The sequence below is a fragment of the Arachis duranensis genome, chromosome 4 (genome assembly GCF_000817695.3).
Source record: "Arachis duranensis cultivar V14167 chromosome 4, aradu.V14167.gnm2.J7QH, whole genome shotgun sequence".
NCBI lineage: Eukaryota > Viridiplantae > Streptophyta > Magnoliopsida > Fabales > Fabaceae > Arachis > Arachis duranensis.
Window position 1 is genome coordinate 63,522,354 of NC_029775.3, and position 21,247 is coordinate 63,543,600.

Here is a 21,247-nt window from a genome sequence, read left to right on the forward strand (position 1 = left end):
CCCAAGCAAGAATGAGGAAGAAGAGAGATCAATTCTCCTCCCCAATTCTCTGAAATCTCGGTGAAGACACCAAGAGAAGTTCCAAAGTGCAAAAGTAAAATTCAAAGCTCAAAAGAAAGTGAAAAATTCAAAAGCAAAGCAAAAGGTCCTAATTACATCAAACTAGCTCCTATTTATACACTTTCTATTCTTGGATTTTGGGATTTGGATGGGCTTTTGATTTGGTGAAGAAATGAATTAAATTGGCATTTTAATTGAATTTTTCGGCCCAAAATAATAGCTTCCAGGAGGCTGCCCTCCCTTGTGGAGGGCAGGGCAGGATTTGGTGCATATTGGTGCTTGCTTGGTGCGGCTTGGTGCGGCTTGGTGCAGTCTTGGTGCGCAAAACGCTGCCCTGCCCTCGCAGAGGGCAGGGCAGGAAAAATTGGTGCGCTAGAAATGTGCCACGGTGCGTGCTTGGTGCTGCCAGATTCAAGCTCTGATGCGCCAGAATTGAGTCTTGGTGCACAAGATGCTGCCCTGCCCTCGCGGAGGGCAGGGCAGAAAAATATGGTGCTGCCAGGATCGAGTGTAGTGCGCGCTGATGCTGCCAGGGTAGTGATTTGGTGCGCCAGATTCACTTCTTGGTGCGCCAGAGTTGTGCACCAACAAAATGCTGCCCTGCCCTCGCGGAGGGCAAGGCAGTGTTTCCAAAATGCAGTCCCGAGTTCGAATCCGGGCAGAGACACACGCTAAGTCATTTTCCTTGGTTTCTTGGCACGGTAATGCCCCTTAGTTCCTTGCTTCCTCATGGTCCCGTGTTCAACTCTTGTGGCAAGCATCATAGGCATTTTTCCTTTGATTTTCTTCCTTGGTGAGCCCGATACTGCCCTTGTGGAGGGCAGGGCAACATTTTCTTCTTCTTGATTCCAAGGCACAAATTTGTGCTCTGCCCTTGTAGTGGGCAGGGCAGAGTTGCCTTCTTTGCCTTGTTCTCTTATGTTGCCCTCCTAGAGGGCAGTGTGCCCTTGTGGAGGGCAATGCTTGCCTCCCCCATTGTATGCGGCACACTTTTCCTTCCTTTGACCATGCTTCCTTCTCCTTGGGTCACGCTTTCTTTAGGCCACGCTTTTCTCTTTTATTCTTTTCTTCACCTAAAATAAACCAAAACAACCACTCCAAGTATCACTAAATTCATAAGGCTTATAAATCAATTAAAATTCAATTAAAATTAGCTTAAACCTCATGAGTTAACATCAATTTCATGGTGGTTGCTTGATTTAAAGAAGTTGTGCATTTTCACTCCAAATCACTTACTTAAGAAGCAAGAAAGTGTATAAAGACTAATAAAACAAGTGAAATTAGCTTGAAAAATGGGTATATGATGACTTGTCATCACGTAGGCGACGCAATCGCGTGGTTGGCCTTTTTCTGAAAAACGATGCGGATGCGTAGGGTGATGTGTGGAAAGCGATCCAACACAAAGCTCACCGGCAAGTATACCGGGTCGCATCAAGTAGTAATAACTCACTTAGAGTGAGGTCGATCCCACAGGGATTGATGGATCAAGCAACTTTAGTGGGTGATTAGTTTAGTCAAGCTAACATTTAGTGAATTGTGTGAAGAGTGATCGACAGAAAGTAAATTGTAAGAATTAAAAGTGCAGAAGCTAAATTGGACAGAAACTTAAATGGGCGGAAGCTTAAATGACACGAAATGTAAATTGCAGTGAATGTAAAGGGGAGTGGGTGCTGGAAATTAAAGGAAGCAGTAAATTAGAACTCAGATCAATTACAGAAAATTTAACTTGCAGGAAAAATAAATTGGAGGCAGTGCAACAGAAAGTAAAAATTGCAGAGAATAAAATTGTAGCAGAAAAGGAAATCAGCAAGAAAGCTCAATTCAATTATCAAATCTAAAAAGACAAGTGAAGATCCCAGGAGTTCAATGAGACTAGAAAACAAGTCTATATCTCAATTCCTTCCTTGATCCAACAGAGAACAAATTGCAGATGAAAGAAAGATGAAGGCAGTAAATGAAAGCTCAAATTCAATTCTCAATTCAGTAAGATTATGCAGAAGAACAAAGAGATTTCAGACCAAGTGAAACAGAATTCCTTCAATTCTTGATCCAAAAATTAAAACGGAAAAGAAAACTAAAGAGAGAGATCTCTATCCTACTCCTAATGCTCCCTAGTGGAGCCAACCCCCTCTATGAAATGAAACGAACGCCTGCTTTTACAAAAATGAAAATGAAAACTAAACAAATTACAATTAAAATAAATTCCTAAGCTAATTGATCCTTGTGTCTTTGAGTGAAGATAATAGGCTTAGCTTGCTTTGGGTTTGGCCTTTTAGTTTTGAGAAGAAATCTGCATGCGAATTGGACTCTGGAGCATTCACGTTTGAGTCAACGTTTGGGTCAAACATTGACTCAAACGTCTTCGTGTGAGGACATTATGCAAAACGGCCAGCTGTTGTCATTGGCGTTTGGCCTCATGTTTGAGGTCAAATGTTAGCGCAAACGTGAGGCTCCTCCAGGGTGGCCAGCAAGTAACGTTTAACCTCACGTTTGAGGCAAACGTGGAAGCAAACGTTGTCACCCTTGTTGCACATCAAGTCGTGTGACGCTACTTTGTCCTCTTTTCATCGATGCCAATTTCATGCTCACTATAGACTAATATATATGGTTGGAAAGCTCTGAATGTCATCTTTCTAACCCAACTGAAATCACCTCAATTGGACATCCACAACTCATGTTATGCCCCTTTGAAGAGGACAGGGTCGCTGGCGTCGGTGTGCAACGTTTGAGGCGACGTTAGCACTCAAACGTGGTTGAAAATGCCAGATTTTGGAGGCTCAAACGCATTGTCCACCCCATACTATTATATATTGTTGGAAAGCCCAGAATGTCTACTTTTCAATGCCATTGAGTGCGCGTAGTTTGGAGCTTCACAGCTCGAGTTATACTCCATCGAAGGTGCAGAGGTCAGCTGGCCTTACTACAGGTTGACACCATGTTCATCTATGCACTTTCGGGGCCGTTTTCTCCCTCAGATTTAGTGTCCACCATGTAGTGCCATATATGCATGGAAATCTCACGATTCCTACTTTCTAGTGCTTTTGAAATCACCTTATTTGGAGCTCTGTAGCTCAAGTTATTCTTGTTGGAAATATACCCCTTCAGGCTGTGAGGAGCAACGTTTCCAGCAACGTTGGAGCGCCAATTTTGGCTCCAACGTTGCTTCTCTTTGACTCCTTTCATGGCCTTCTTGTTGCCCTTTTCTTAGCTTATTTTGTGCATTTTTTGCTTCTTCTTCTTCTTATTTCCTACAAAGTTTATAAAATTAAAAGATCAAGGAAATGTACCAATTAAGCACAAAAGCAATCAATATTTAAGCACAAATAATCAATTTCTTGTATGAAAAAGTATAGAAAAACATGACATGATGACATGTCATCACAACACCAAACTTAAACCTTGCTTGTCCCCAAGCAAAAAAAGAATCATGCAATAAAGATTGACAATCCAAGGTTAGAAGAATAGCAAGTTAATGTTCATGGCAAGCTAGTTTTCTATGCATGCTATAATCACAAAAGCAATTTAAATGGTTGATGCTTCTATCTAGCTCATTTTATGAAATCTTTTTCTTATACTTCTTCCTTGAGACAAGCTTTTGATTTTGTTATTAGCTTCTCCTTTTGGGTGCTTTGCCCCATGAGTTAATAACAAAGCTACGATTCTAAATGCTTTGTTTTCAAGTATTACCACTTGATACATAAGCACCACAAGCATTTGAATTAGAGGACTTTATTAAGCTCATTTTTTTTTCTTTTCTTGACTCTCTAATCATTGATGCTCAGAACCTTGAGTTTTGAGGGAGTGCTTTTGCACTTTGAGCCTAGCCTTGACTTCTAAGTGTTTTGTTTTCAAGCATTTGGCTTGATACATAAACACCACAAGTACTTAACATATTGTCATTGGTACTCAGAGCCTTCAACTTTCTCATTTTTTCCCTTTTTCTTTTCTTGCCTTATTTTGCATTTGCTTCTTCAAGGTTTTCATGATTTCAAAAGATTTCACAAAAATGCACTAGATGAAAACTTCAATTAAATAAAATCCAATGCAATTGAGCAACAATTAATCATACTAGCTTTCCAATACTTGTATGTACATGCTAAACTCTTCTTTAATTCCTTGTTTGTTTATCATGATGCTTTACTGCTTTTGAACTCACAGAATTCAAGTTGGTAATTATAATGCCACAGCAACATGTTACAAATCAAGATTCAAGCTATGCTTTATTCATACACACATGTAACAGAGAAGATAAAGACAATCATAAAATTTAAGTGCTAGAAACAAATGAGAAGAAAAGGAGCTCTACAACCTTGTAGTTCATCTTCATTATTGTTGTCCTTTTTCCTCTATTCTTCCTTTTTCCCTTGCCAAACTCAGAATGCTTGCTCATACTCAAGCAACAATTAGAACAATGGCTATGGGGCTAAGATGGATCATGAATGTCTTGCACAATGAAATGTTAGCAGTACATGTGTTGCAAGCAAGTAAACTTTAAGATAAAAATCAAGGCAAGAGACAGAGACATTGTGATTGCAAACATAAGAGGGTGTGCATGATACATGGCATAAAAGATAAGTGGCACACCAAACTTAGTGTGACACTTTCACTTGGAATTGATGCAAGTATCTAATAAACATTGGAACCAAGTTTTGTTGCATAGCAACACCAAACTTAGAATGCAACCATATGTCAATTTATTGAAAATTAAACAAAGCAAGGAGAAGGAATGTTACCTATTGTTTACCTATTCTTTACTTTCTTCCTCTTCTTCCAGATTGTTAAGAGGAATGACTCCAAGAGGGGAGAAGTTTCAGCTATTGTCCTCTGTCTTGGTCTCCTTTCAGCAAAATTCCTTGTGAAATTGGCTTGACTGATCTTGCTTGCTGGATCAGGGGAAGGATTGTTTGCAGTTGACCTTCTCTTGAATGTTGTCCTTGGTATCTTGGTCACAATCCTCTTCTTAGTGCTTTTGTTAATTGCCTTCACTTCTTCGATGTCAAGACATAGTTGCTGTGTGATTATTGGAGTGATTTCTTCAATAAGAGCCTCTTGAATTGGTGGTTCCATGAGCTCTTCCTTCATGTGCTTCTCTGCTTCACTTGAGTGTGGATTCTCTTGATTGTCCTCCTCACATTCTTGCTCTTTCACTTTCTCCTTCACATTCAACATTTGACTTAATAGTACTTTCATGGAGGAGGTTTATTGTTCTTTCCAAGATTTCTTCAGGATCACAGACTCAAGGGAAGTTTGTGAGGGTTGTGAATGTTCATGTTCCTTTGTCATCTCAAGTGCAGTTTCATTTTCAGCCACCTCATTCTTCATTGAGATTTTGCTTGACACAGAGGCTTCCTCATATTGCCCTTCCACTTTCTTCATTGCACTCAACAATTGATCTAACATCACTTCCAATTTTGTGAAGGATTTCTCTTTTTTTTTCCAGAATTTCTTTTCCTCCTCCCAACATCTTTTGAGCATGGACTCAATCCTTGAGAGTCCTTGGCTTGTTGAAGTTTGTGTTGGTTATGAGTCTTGGGATGGATTTTGTGTTGAGGCATAGTTAATTGATGAAGAATTTTCAAATGTATAACTGGAAGGTGAGGTTGGTCAATTTCTCATTGGACTTGACTGCTCAGAATTTGCAGTTTCTTGGTTATACTCCCAGCCACCATGAGAATAATGACTTGAATCATTTTGTGGTGGTGAGAGATATCCCATCTGATTTTCTTGCTAATCTTGTGGTTCTGAAGCATTTCTCCATGGATTGGAGTGCTTAGAATTTGTATTTTCTTGGTGATATTCCCAGCCATCATTAGGAATTGGTGATGGTGGGTAGTATCCCATAAAATTTGTTTGATCATAAGATGAGTTGAACTCCATTTGAATTTTGTAAAACACAACACCAATGAAATTTGAAATTCATCTCATAAAGAAGAATTTCTTAGTGAGGCAATAACTCAAACACCTTGGTTTCAGCTTAGAACAGAGAACAAAAACAAAAAAAATGCTTGATCTAGACTTCTCACCCACTTAATCATTGTTGATCAAAATCAATCCTCGGCAACGGCGCCAAAAACTTGATGTGTGGAAAGCGATCCAACACAAAGCTCACCGGCAAGTATACCGAGTCGGATCAAGTAGTAATAACTAACTTAGAGTGAGGTCGATCCCACAGGGATTGATGGATCAAGCAACTTTAGTAGGTGATTAGTTTAGTCAAGCTAACATTGAATGAATTGTGTGAAGAGTGGCCGACAGAAAGTAAATTGTAAGAATTAAAAGTGCAGAAGCTAAATTGGACAGAAACTTAAATAGGCGAAAACATAAATGACACGAAATGTAAATTGCAGTGAATGTAAAGGGGAGTGGGTGCTGGAAATTAAAGGAAGTAGTAAATTAGAACTCAGATCAATTACAGAAAATTAAACTTGCAGGAAAAATAAATTGGAGGCAGTGCAACAGAAAGTAAAAATTGTAGAGAATAAAATTGTAGCAGAAAAGTAAATCAGCAAGAAAGCTCAATTCAATTATAAAATCTAAAAAGACAAGTGAAGATCTCAGGAGTTCAATGAGACTAGAAAACAAGTCTAGATCTCAATTCCTTCCTTGATCCAATAGAGAACAAATTCCAGATGAAAGAAAGATGAAGGCAGTAAATGAAATCTCAAATTCAATTCTTAATTCACTAAGATTATGCAGAAGAACAAAGAGATTTCAGACCAAGTGAAACAGAATTCCTTCAATTCTTGATCCAAAATTTAAAACGGAAAAGAAAACTAAAGAGAGAGATCTCTATCCTACTCCTAATGCTCCTAGTGGAGCCAACCTCCTCTATGAAATGAAACTAACGCCTTTATATAGGCTTTTACAAAAATGAAAATGAAAACTAAACAAATTACAATTAAAACAAATTCCTAAGCTAATTGATCCTTGTGCCTTTGAGTGATGATAATGGGCTTAGCTTGCTTTGGGTTTGGCCTTTTAGTTTTGAGAAGAAATCTGCATGCGAATTGAACTCTGGAGCATTCACGTTTGAGTCAACATTTGGGTCGAACATTGACTCAAACGTCTTCGTGTGAGGACATTATGCAGAACGGCCAGCTACTGTCATTGGCGTTTGACCTCACATTTGAGGTCAAACATTGGCACAAACGTGAGGCTCCTCCAGGGTGGCCAGCAAGTAACGTTTGACCTCACGTTTGAGGCAAACGTGGAAGCAAATGTTGACACCCTTGTTGCACATCAAGTCGTGGGACGCTACTTTGTCCTCTTGTCATCGATGCCAATTTCTTGCCCACTATAGACTGTTATATATGGTGGAAAGATCTGAATGTCATCTTTCTAACCCAACTAAAATCATCTCAATTAGACATCTACAACTCAAGTTATGCCCCTTTGAAGAGGACAGGGTCGCTGGCGTCGGTGTGCAACGTTTGAGGCGATGTTAGCACTCAAACGTGGTTGAAAACGCCAGATTTTGGAGGCTCAAACGCATTGTCCACCCCATACTATTATATATTGTTGGAAATCCCAGAATGTCTACTTTTCAATGCCATTGGGAGCGCATAGTTTGGAGCTTCACAGCTCGAGTTATACTCCATCGAAGGTGCAGAGGTCAGCTGGCCTTACTACAGGTTGACACCATGTTCATCTATGCACTTTCGGGGCCGTTTTCTCCCTCAGATTTAGTGTCCACCATGTAGTGCCATATATGCATGGAAAGCTCTCAATTCCCACTTTCGAGTGATTTTGGAATCACCTCATTTGGAGCTCTGTAGCTCAAGTTATTTTTGATGGAAGTATACCTCTTCAGGCTGTGAGGAGCAACGTTTCCAACAACGTTGGAGCACCAACTTTGGCTCCAACGTTGCTTCTCTTTGCCTCCTTTCATGGCCTTCTTATTGCCCTTTTCTTAGCTTATTTTGTGCCTTTTTTGTTTCTTCTTCTTCTTATTTCCTACAAAGTTTATAAAATTAAAAGATCAAGGAAATGTACTAATTAAGCACAAAAGCAATCAATATTTAAGCACAAATAATCAATTTGTTGTATGAAAAAGCATAGAAAAATATGACATGATGACATGTCATCATGGGGCACGCATTCGCGTGGTAGGGCTTGTTCTTCTAGCACGAGTCCAGCCATGATACAGCTCAACTTTCGGCCATACACCCTTTGTACGTCGATTTACAGGGCCACGCGGTCGCGTGGGTTACGCGAACGCGTGGGGAGGCTATTTCGTTAATGACGCGATCGTGTCATCCACGCGGTTTTGTGGATTAATATGTGCTAAAGGCATGCCTCCAGCCACACTTTTGTGTGACTTTCTATTCCTTTCTTCTCGTTTATAAGGCACCTACAACGCGGACGCGTCACGTGCTCTCTTATTTTTTTTATGCAGTATACAGAATGTAGAATGCAATGAATGTTGTGCATAATTCCAGGTTCAATTAGAATTCAAAAATAGACTAAAATGGAAAAAGAACGATCATACCATGGTGGGTTGTCTCCCACCTATCATTTTTAGTTAAAGTCCTTAAGTTGGACATTTGATGAGCTTCCTGTTATGGTGGCTTGTGCTTGAATTCGTCCAGAAATCTCCACTCGTGTTTGGAATGCCAGCATCCTCCGGGGTTCCAAACAAGGTACGTAAAGCCCTTGAGCAGTTTCAAACAGGTTTCCAGGCTCCCGGGGTGTTGAATGTCAGAATAGATTCCAAGATCACCAAACTTTGCTTTTACACCCGTGTTTGTCTTGATCTACATTTTTCCAGTTGGGTGATAAGTAATCTGAATTCTCATTGCAATGACCAAATAGCTTTTGAGATCTTTTTGATTGAGCTTGACACCAATCTTTGCACCTCAAATTGAAGTGTGAAGCCTCATTGAATCTTGCATACCAGCTCTGAGTGCAAGTCATTTCCCTTTTGCTCTTAAAGCCGCAAAGAGCTCTAAGCTGGCCATCTGTTTCAAGCAAACCATATTCAAGTGGAAAATTGAAGAGAAAGGTCAAGGATTTTACCCACTTAAAGTTTGTGTTGGGTGGTAATGGCCTTGGGATCGGTGTTTCTAGTGGTTCTGCAAGCTCTACTCCCTTGTGGTCTTCAGTGAATTCCTCCACTTCCTTGCAAATTTCTTCCATTTCAACCATGTCTTGATCAAAGTCTTCGATATCTTCCTCATCACTTGAATCATAATTTGGAGGTTGAGAAAAGTCGTCCTCTGCATCATTTTCGTATTCACTTGGGGAAGATTCTTCTATCTCAAAGAATTCACTTGCGGATGCAAATTCATTACTAAGAGAGCTTGACTGGTGACTATCATCATCAAGAAAACTTGAGTCTTGGGTTATTCCGTCCATTTCATCATAAGATATCTGCATTGGAAGCTGTGCAAAATCCTCTTTAGCGTCAATTGTAGCGTCTTCAACGGAATTCTCTACAACTCTGGATTCATGCGGAGGTTCAGCATCTCCTAAATCTTCAACCAACTCTTCTTCTTCTACAATGACAGCGTCCTCTACTTGTTCTAGTACGAAGTTATGCTCTATGCTGTCCACTGGAGTTTCTAGTATCTTCTTCATGTTGCCTTCCTCATTAGATTCTCCATATGGAGCCATGGGAGTTTGTTGAGTATCCGAACGTCTGGAAGATAATTGATTTATTGCTTGCTCTAGTTGATAAAGGGTTGCATTAAATTGGTTTACTGATTCTTCAAAGCGAACCTGTGATTCTTGGCTTGATGGATATGGACATGGTGCAAAGGGGAGTGGTGGTTCTTGGGAGTAATTGGATTGGCGTTGGGGCAGATAAGGATCATATGGTGGCGAATGGTGAAAAGAAGCTTGTGAGTGTGGTGGTTCAAAGTTATGTTGAGAGGATGGTCTCTGAGCGTAGGGTGGGGCTTGTTGGTAGCTACAAGGGGGTCCACCAAATCTCTCAGTTGAGTATGCATTGTAGAATGGTCTTTGTCCATTATATCTAGGAGGGTGTTATTGCCTAAAGGATTGATCAGATCCTCTTGGCTCCATCCATCTTTGATTGCTTAGACCAAATGCATAGTCCTGTTATAGCTTCCATTCCTTTCAACAAAATTAGAACCAAACTCAAAGCGAGAGGGGTAAGAATTCATAGTAGCTATCAGAAATAAGAAGGGAAAACAAAAACAAAGAAACAAGTAAAAGAAAAATATTTACAATAACCAATAATAAGGCACACGTTTGCAATTCCCCGGCAACGGCGCCATTTTGACGTTAGGATTTTTGCTAGTAAAGAATTTTATAAAAATATAGTCGCGTCGTAAGTATAGATTCTAAACCAACAGAAAATCCCTTCGTACAAAAATTTGGTTGTCACAAGTAACAAACCCCTGATTGAATTGATAACCGAAGTATTTAAACCTTGGGTCGTCTTCTCAAGGAATTGCAGGGAGGTATGTTTTATTGGTTATGAAAAATAGTGTTTTGGGTTTTGAAAAGGGTTTTTGAGCAGAAGAATTAGATTACAATAATTAATAAATTAATAACTAATAAAACTCTTGGCAAGGTATGAAAATTAGAAGTCCTATCCCAGTTATCCTTATCAGGTGTGATGAAAATTGGATTTTAATCCCACTTAGTTAACCTTTACTAAATAAAGGAAGGTCAAGTGGACTAATCAGTTTGATCCTCAAGTCCTAGTCAATCCCTGTGGGAGGACTAAATTTAGAGTGATCTAGATCAATTAGAATCTGCCAATTTCAACCACTGCTGAGCTTGACAACTCAAGAGTTACCAATTAATCAACCAAATCCAAGAATATAGAAAGCTAAATTAAAATCATAAATAACTAGAATACCTCAAATTAAATTGAATGGAGATGTCAATTCTAACATGGAAAAGTTCATAAGCCAATTGGGCAACATAAATCAAGTACAAATAAAAGCTTCAGAGTGAACAAAAATAGAAGAGAAACATAAATTATTGAACCTGGTACGAAGAAACAATCCTAATGACTAAAGGAGATCCTAATCCTAAAACCTAAGAGAGAGGAGAGAACCTCTCTCTCTAAAAACTACATCTAAACTATGAAAAGTGTGTATTATGAATGTATGATTTGATTCTGCTCCACTCCCAACCTCTAATCTGTGTTTTCTGGGCCGAGAACTGGGTTGAAATGCGGCCCAAAATCTCTATCAGCGACTTTTGTAATTCTGCAGATCACGCACGTCATGCGGCCGCGTCGTCCACGCGTTCGCGTCACTCAGCGTTTCTTGTACCACGCGTTTGCGTCGTTTACGCATTCTCATCGTTCACACAGCTTCCAAATCTGCGCGGTCGCGTCAGGCACACGAGCGCATCACTGTGATTTCTTCCATTTCACGCGGTCGCGTGAGCCATGCGACCACGTGACTTCTCGCTGGTCAGCTCCTTAATTCCTTGTATTCCTTCCACTTTTGCATGCTTCCTCTTTATTCTTTACGCCATTTCTGCCCTATGAAGCCTGTAACACTTAACACACAGATCACGGCATCGAATGATACGAAGGAAGATAAAAATATACAACTAAAAGGTCTTTAGGAAGCAAGTTATCAATCATAGAATATTTTTAGGAATGAATTGTAAATACATGCAAATCATATGAATAAGTGGGTGAAGACTTGATGAAAACCACTCAATTGAGCACAAGATAAATCATGAAACAGTGGTTTATCAATTCACCCCATACTATTATATATTGTTGGAAAGTTCTCGATGTCTATTTTCCAATGCAATTAAGAGCGAATCATTCCAAGTACTACATCTCAAGTTATCCTCCATGGAAGGTGAAGAGGTCAGCTGGCCTTGTTGCAGGTTGATACCATGTTCATCTATGCACTTTCGGGGCAAGTTCTCTCCCTCAGATTTACTGTCCACCATGCAGTGCCATATATGCTTGGAAAGCTCTAGATGTCTACTTTCTAATGCCACTAAAATCACCTCATTTGGAGTTTTGTAGCTCAAGTTAATTTTGTTGGAATGTGAAGAGGTCACGGTTGCAAATCGTCTTTGCTTAACTCAAAAGCCTCTTTGAGTTTATTTCCAACTCTTTTGCCACCATGGGAGTATGATTCTTCTTTTTAGTGATTTTATTGCTTCTTCTTCTATTATTTTCTACAAAGTTTATAAAATCAAAAAATCAAAGAAATATACCATTTAAGCACAAAAGCATTCAATATTTAAGCACTAATCATCAATTTCTTGTATGAAAAAGTATAGAAAAACATGACATGATGACATGTCATCATGCCTCATTAAAAAACATTTTTTATTTGGGAAAAAGAGTGCACCCAGGTACAACGTTTTTAGCTATAGTATCTTTTCAGGTCGTAAGCGTGCCAAGACCTTGGGAGCTCCCGCCCTTGGAGGTCAGACACCTTATAGGAACCTTTACCTAAGACCTCTATTATCTTGTAAGGCCCTTTCCAGTTTGTAGCAAGCTTTCCTTCACCTGACTTCTGCATGTTGATGTCATTTCGGATCAGGACGAGATCGTCGGTGATGAATCTTCTCCCAATCACCTTTTTATTGTATCTTCAGAGCTTCTTTCCCGGACTTCATGTAAGAGGTTGAGCTCTTCTCGTTGAACCTGGGTGTTGGTCTTTTCATCAAAAAACAAGACTCTAGGTGATTCTTCAGCTACTTTTATGGGGATTACTACTTTCATTCCATATGAAACTCGGAAGGGTGACTCTCCCATCGTGGAATGTGGGGTGGTCCGATAGGCCAACATTACTTGAGGAAGCTCGTCAACCCAAGCTCCTATTGCATCTTGCAATTGGTGCTTTAACCCGGCCAATATGATTTTTTTGGCAGCGTCAGCTTGTCCATTAGCCTAGGGGTGCTCTACGGATGTGAACTGGTGTTTAACTTTCAAGTCGAATACCAGACTTTTGAAGGTGGAGTTGGTAAATTGTGTTCTATTTAAGTGGTGATGGTTATTAAGGGCTCTACCTCGATCCATTTAGTAAAATAATCGACCCCTACCATGAGGTACTATACATGGCCTGGTGCTTGGGAAAATGATTCGAGTAGGTCCAGTCCCCATTTAGCAAATGGCCATGGTGAGGTGACGCTGATAAGCTCTTCCAAGGGCGCTACATGGAAAATGGCGTGTTTTTGGAAAGATGGGCACGTTTTGAAGAACTCGACTGCCTTTTTTTGTAAGGTCGGTGATAACCCGGAATTCACTACCCACAAATAATGAATCCGTTCTTTGGCAAGCGCACCAAATTGTTGTCAAGTAATAACCCACAGTGGAGTGGGATTGTATCCATAGAGATTAATTGGATTAAGCAAGCAATATTTGATTAATTAGCCTAGTTAGAAAAGCATAATTGGATGATAAGCAACAGAAAATATGAAAATAAAGGAAAGCAATAAAGTGCAAGAAAATAAATGGCAAGGAAAGTAAAGTACAAGAAAGTAAAGTGCTGGAAATGTAAAGTGCAGAAAATGTAAATAACCACAAAGTAAATAAAAGAAAGAAAGATAAAATAAACATTGGGATAAAGAGATATTGCATTCTCTAGATTAATTGACTTCATCTCATCTTCAATCATGCAACTCATTGACCTCTTGGCAATCATGATTTATTGAACCCTAATCCCTTGTTGATTCAATCTCTCAAATCTTGATCAATAGCCAATTCCTTGGTCTAATTGCTCATGAGAAGAGATGAAGAATGGTCCCTGATTATACCACACACTTTCCTAGATCCAAGTAGAGGGAGGATTATATGTCACCATATCCAAACACCAAAACCCAAATCTATTCAAGCGTGAGAAAGAATTTCAAGCATGGTTTTATGTTTCCTCTTCCAAGGTTCCCATAAAACCCAATTGCATTGATCTCTTTTCCAAGATAATTGAATGCTAGAATGAAGAACGCAATTCTTTCAAGTAAATCAAAGAGAGATGAAGAGAAGAAGAAGAATAAAAACAATCAATCCATTGAAAAATAATAGAGCTCTCTTTCCCAATGGAAAGAGTTAGTGATTCATAGCTAAAATATTTACAAGGTAAGAAAGAAAAGAGAAGAAATTGATTGTGAACAGAGAGGGTCCTAAGACTTCTCCCAATCTGACATGAGTAATTCTATGAAACTAAGGCCCTTATATAGGCTCTCCTAAATTACAAACTTAAATGAAATTAAAAGCAAATTACAATGAAATGATAATAAACTATTCTAGACTCTTCTTGTGGCCTTGATTGATTGATAAGTGTGGATTGAATGAGAGTTGGAGTGGGCTCTATTGAAGGTTGAGGGCTGCAGGGAGAAGTTGGCGTGTGGTTCCAAGTGCCACTCCCACTTGATTTTGCCCTTTGGAGTATGACCCACTCTGCAAAGTTGAAAGTATTGAGTTGTTTGGGCCTCAAAATAAATGTCCACTATTAAGTATTATATATTTTCGGAAAGCTCTAGATGTTAGCTTTCCAACATCTTTGGATTAAACTCATTTGGACTTCCGCAGTTCAAGTTATCCCCATTTGATGGTGGATATGTCAGTCTGTCAGGTAGCCCGGCGTGCCACGCCCACTCTCTGGCGTGCCACGCCCATATATTATGAAACTGGCATGCCACGCCTTAAATGATGCTCTCTGGCCATTAGAACTGGTGTGCCATGCCCAGAACCCCAAGTGGCACGCCCATTATGAAAATAAAGCTGGCGTGCCACACCTTCGATATCAAGTGGCACGCCCAGGTTTTGTAATGCTCAATTAATGGCCTTTTGCACCTTAAGTTTTAACGTCCACCCTAGATTATTATATATCATTGGAAAGCTCTTGATGTCAGCTTTCCAACGCCATCAAGATCACATCATTTGGACCTCTATAACTCAAGTTATGTCCCTTTGAAGAAGAAGAGGTTAGACTGGTAACTCTGCAGTGACGTCTTTTGCTCCCTGTGTTTTCAGGGTCAACATCTTTATCAATTCTAGTGTCCATCATAATATGTTATATATGGTTGGAAAGCCCTGGACGTCTACTTTCTAATGGCACTAAAATCATCCCATTTAGAGTTGTGTAACTCAATATATCTTTATTTGAATGAGAGGTGGTCAGGCTAGCATATGCCCCGGCATGCCACGCCCACTTCTTGGCGTGCCACGCCCATAGTGGGGCTCAAAATCACTCCTCTGGAACTTAAGCCTGGCGTGCCATGCCCAAAATACCAAGTGGAACATCCTCTTTGACAACTTGGCTTCACAAACTTGGCGTGCCACGCCCATAGCACCAAGTGGCACGCCCTCTTTGAGACTTGGCTTCACAACTTGGTGTGCCACGCCCAGAGCTCCAAGTGTCACGCCCATGTGAAATTCTTCAACCTTCTTTATTGGAATCTTAGCTTGGCGTGCCACGCCCATAGCTTCAAGTGGCACGCCCAGCTTCATATGTTATTTTCTTCCCTTTTTTGTTGCTCTTTTCACCTGAAATTCAACACAAACCCATTTCAAAGCAATGTACCATAATATATATCATTTAGTTCTTGAAATTGCATTGATAAATGAGATTATGCTCTTTTTATAGTCCTTTTAGATAAGAAAAAGGGTACATGATGCGCAGTCATTACCACACCAAACTTAAACTTTGCTTGTCCCCAAGCAAATAAAGAATCATGCAATAGAGTTTGACAAACCAAGGTGAGAAGAGTAGCAATTTTTATGTTCATGGTTGGCTAGTTTCTTATGCATGCTACAATCACAAAAGACATTCAAATGATTGTTGCTTCTATCTAGCTCAGTTTATGAAATCTTTTTCTTTATGTTCTTTCCTTGTAACAAGCTTTTCATTCTTTTCTTAGCTTAACTTTTTGGGTGCTTTGCACCATGTGCTGAAAGCTACGACTCTAAATGCTTTGTTTTCAAGTATTACCACTTGATACATAAGCACCACAAGCATTTAATTAGAGGACTCTTTATGCTTATTTGTTTCTTTTCTTTATTCTCTAATCATTGATGCTTAGAGCCTTGAGCTTTGAGGGAGTGCTTTTGCACTTGATCCTAGCCTTGACTCTAAGTGTTTTGTTTTCAAGCTTTTTGCTTGATACATAAACACCACAAGTACTTAACAAATGAATTGTCATTGGTACTCAGAGCCTTCAACTTTCTCATTCTTTCCCTTTTCTTTTTCTTGCCTTAGTTACATTTGCTTCTTCAAGGTTTTCATGATTTCAAAAATTTCATAAAATGTCCTAGATGAAAACTTCAATTAAACAAATTCAAATGCAATTGAGCAACAATAATCATGCTCGCCTTCCAATACTTATATGCCCATGCTAAGTTCTTCTTTAATGACCTTGTTTGTTTATGATCATGAAACTAAATTACTTTTGAACTCACAAAACTCAAGATGGTAGTCATAATGTCATAGCACATGTTACAATTTCAGCAATCAAGCTATGCTTATTCATAACACACATGTATAGAAAGGAAATAGAAAACAATCATGCAATCTAAATGTTTTGGAAATAAGTAAGAGGAAAAGGAACTTTACCACCTTGTAGTTCATCTTTCATTGTTGTTGTCACTTTTCTCCTATTCTTCCCCTTCCCACACCAAACTTAGAATGATTGCTTGTCCTCAAGCAACAAATAAAACAGTGGTGATGGGGTCTATGATAGTTCATGAATGTCTTAGAACAATAAAATGTGAGTAATACATGCGGTTAAGAAAGAAAAATTAATGATAAAAGGCACAAGAAGTAAACAGAGGCAATATGGTTGCATTAATAAGGGGTGTGCATGGTACATAGCATGAAAGATAAGTGGCAATACCAAACTTACTGTGACACTTTCATTTTAGCATGATGCAAGTACCTAGTGAAGATTGAAAATCAAATTTGTTGCATGGCAACACCAAACTTAGAATGCAATCATATGCCAAATTATTGAAAATAAACAAAACAAAGAAAGGAAATATTACCTACGGTTGGGTTGCCTCCCAACAAGCGCTCTTTTAATGACATTAGCTTGACATGTTGTTATCAACTTTCTTTCTATTCTTCTAGTTGATTAATAGAAATGACCTCAGAGGAGTAGAGGAGAAGCTTGATGCCCCCTGTTTTGAGTGCCTCCCAGCAAGCTTTCTTTTGTTGTAGTTGACCTTCTCTTTTTCATGAATGTTGTCCTTCTTATCTTGGTCACAATCCTTATTCCAGTGCTTTGGTTGATTGCCTTCACTTCTTTGTTTTTAGAACTTGGGTGTTGTGAGATGGTTAGAGTATCCTCTTTATCAAGAACTTCTTGGAATGGTGGCTCTCTTGGTACAAAGATCTCTTCTTCTTGCTCTACCAATTCCTTATTTTCACCCATATTAGGCACTTCTCCACTCCTTAGACTGATGGCATAATATTCTTCCCCTGGCCAAGGGATGTCATTGGTTGGTTCATCAACAAAATGTTATGCCAATTGTCTCATTTGCTCTTCTTGATTTCTCCTTGAGATTTTCATATCTTCAATCACCTCTCTTACATTTTGCCTTAAAAACTCAGTGAGTTGGCCAATGAAGAGATATCTCTTGGAGAGTTCTTCCATTGCAAATTCTAGAAGATTTTGTGGAGGTGCATAGGTTGGACAATTATGGGATGATAGTCCTTGAAGAATGGGGTATGCAGCATTAAAATTCCTTCCAAAGCCAAAATTTCTATAGTTATCATAACAATATGAACTGTTTTGTGGCTCTAGGATGTGTTCTATTTTATTTGATTGCTCATACTTTATCAATCTTTGGTGATATTCCCATCCACCATTAGAAAAATGACTAGAATCATTTTGTGGTGGTGGGCAATATCCCATATGACATGATTGATCAAAATGTGAGGTAAACTCCATTCTTACTTGCAAAATGATTTGTCTCAAACAATAGTCACCAAAAGAAATTGGAATCCCCATTGTCACAGATGAGGGATTCTTGGTGAGGCAATAACACAAACACCTTCGTAGCAAGAGAAAAATAAAAAGAAATTAAATGACAAAACAAAAGAGAAAGGAAAAAATGTCTAATCTAGGTAATCAACCAACCAGTAGTTTGTTAATCACAATTAATCCCTGGCAACGGTGCCATAAAACTTGATGAGCCGGAATTCACTACCCATTTCAAAAATTAGTGAATTAGTTCTTTTGGCAAGCATACCAAAACTTATCGCCAAGTAATAACCCACTAGGAGTGGGATCGTATCCACAGAGATTGGAAAATTCAAGCAGTTTTAATTGATTGATGAATTAGTCAAGCGGATCAAATAAGATTGTGAAGTGCCAAATTGTAAATGACATAAATGTAAATGACTAGAATATAAAGAAAAGCAATAAAGTGCAAAAATGGAAATTGCAGAATGTAAAGTGCTGAATCATAAATGACTTGAATGTAAATGGGAGTGGGGAATTGCTGAATGTAAAAATTAAGCAGTAAAGAAATGGATAGATAAGAATTGGGAAGTTCATTGAGATTGGGAGATATTGTCTCTTTGGATCAAATCTAGCTTATATCCTCTTCAATCATGCAACTCATTGACCTCTTGGCAATCATGATTGACTGAGCCCCAATCCCTTGGTGACTCAATCTCTCAGATCTTGATCAATAGCCAATTCTTTGGTCTAATTGCTCATGAAGAGAGATTTGCTTGATCCCTGATTATACCACACACCCTCATAGGTCCAGGTAGAGGGGGGATTATATGTCACGTATCCCATCACCAAAACCCAGAATCTACTCAGGTGTGAGAAGGGATTTCAAGCATGCTTTCATGTTTCCTTTCCCAAGGTTCCCATGAAACCCAATTGCATTCAATCTCTTTCCCAAGATAATTGAACACTAAGCATTAAGAACGAAATTCCTTTTAGCAAATCAAAGGGAAGATGAAGAGAAGAAGAATTTCACTATTATCAATCCATCAAGTACAACAGAGCTCCCTCTCTCAAGGAGAGGAAAGTTAGCTACTCATAGCATGAAAAGTACTCAAAAGTAGAGTGTAAAAGTGGATCTAAGACTAACTGCTTAAGCCCTTCTTCAGTACTCTTTTGGGGTATTTATACTACTCCTAGAAAAATAAAATAATTACAAAAGTGAAAAGGGAAAATTACATTTTCGAGGGAAAAGAAAACTCAATAAGCGTGAGTTCCCAGCTGGCGTGTGGCTGGCGCTTTGCTGGCGTGTCACGTTCCCTTCAAACTAGCATGGCGTGCCACGCTCAATCCTTCAAGTGGCACGCTCGTCCCTTTGTCAACCTTGGCGTGCCACGCCTTCGCACTCAAGTGGCACGCCATAGTGGAATTCTTGTGTTGGCGTGCCACGCCTTCGAGCTTAAGTGGCATGCCCTTTGCTTTTTCCACTTTCCTTTGCCTCTGGAAACTTGAACTAGCGTGGCACACCCAGGATCTGATGTGCCACGCCCTTGCTGTGTGCTTGGCTAAGCTTCTTTGGAAAATTGCACTAGCGTGGCACACCCAGGGTCTGGCGTGCCATGCCCTTTGCGAGTGAGTGGTTTCTCTGTTTGGCGTGCCACACCACGAACTCAAGTGGCACGCCTCAATGCTTCTTTACCCTCTGAATGACTTAGCGTGCCACACTTGGTTGCTCAAGTGGCATGCCTAAATGAAGAATAGTGAGTGGCATGCCACGCCTTCGATACCAAGTGGCACGCCCCATGTAATTGTCCTCTTTAATCCTCTCTGGAAACTTGTACCAGCATCCCACGCCTGAAGGTTGGCGTGCCACGCCAATGATCTTGCCTTGTTCGAGTAGTTTGCGTGCCATGCCTCGGCCATCAAGTGGCACGCCATAGTGACATGCTCGGGTTGGCGTGCTATGCCTTCGATACCAAGTGGCACGCCCACCCCTTGCTTTGGTCTCTTTGTGCATTGGCGTGCCACGCCTGGTTGTCAAGTGGCACGCCTAAGTGAGATTGAGAGGTTGGCGTGCCACGCCTTCGACTTCAAGTGGCACGCCCAGTCTTCAATTGCCTTCAGCCCTTTTCTGGATTAATGTACCAGCGTGCAACACCATGCTGCTCAAGTGGCACGCCCATGCATTTGTGCACCCTTCAAGCTTGGCGTGCCACGCCCGGGTTCTCAATTGGCACGCCCAAGTGACTTCTTGGAGCTGGCGTGCCACGCCTTCGACACCATTCCTTCTAGCAAATCAAAGAAAAGATGAAGAGAAGAAGAATTTCAATATTATCAATCCATCAAGTACAACAGAGCTCCCTCTTTCAATGAGAGGGAAGTTAGCTACTCATAGCTTGAAAAGTACTCAATAGTAGAGTGTAAAAGTGGATCTAAGACTAACTGCTTAACCCCTTCTTCAATACTCTTTTGGAGTATTTATACTACTCCTAGAAAAATAAAAGAATTACAAAAGTGAAAAGAGAAAATTACATTTCGGAAGAAAAAAAAACTCAATAAGCGTGACTTCCGAGCTGGTGTGTGGCTGGTGCTTTGCTGGCGTGTCACGTACCCTTCAAACTAGCTTGGCGTGCAACGCTAAATCCTTCAAGTGGCACGCTCGTCCCTTTGTTAACCTTTGCGTGCCATGCCATCGAACTCAAGTGGCATGCCATAATGGAATTCTTGCGTTGGCGTGTCACGCCTTCGAGCTCAAGTGGCACACCCTTTGCTTTTTCCACTTTCCTTTGCCTCTAGAAACTTGAACTAGCGTGGCACGCCCAGGATCTAGCATGCCACGCCCTTGCTATGTGCTTGGCTAAGCTCCTCTGGAAAATTGCACTAGCGTGGCACGCCCAGGGTCTGGCGTGCCACGCCACGAACTCAAGTGGCACGCCTCAATGCTTCTTTACCCTCAGAATGACTTAGCGTGCCACGCCTGATTGCTTAAGTGGCACGCCTAAGTGAAGAATAGTCGTGGCACGCCTAAGTGAAGAATAGTGAGTGGCGTGCCACGCCTCCGATACCAAGTGGCACGTCCCATGTAGTTGGCCTCTATCATCCTCTATGGAAACTTGTACCAGCGTGCCACGCCAATGATCTTGCCTTGTTCCAGTAGTTGGCGCGCCACGCCTCGGCCTTCAAGTGGCACGCCATAGTGACATGCTCGGGTTGGCGTGCCACGCCTTCGATACCAAGTGGCATACCCAGCCCTTTCTTTAGTCTCTTTGTGCATTAGCGTGCCACGCCTGGTTGCTCAAGTGGCACGCCTAAGTGAGATTGAGAGGTTGGCGTGCCA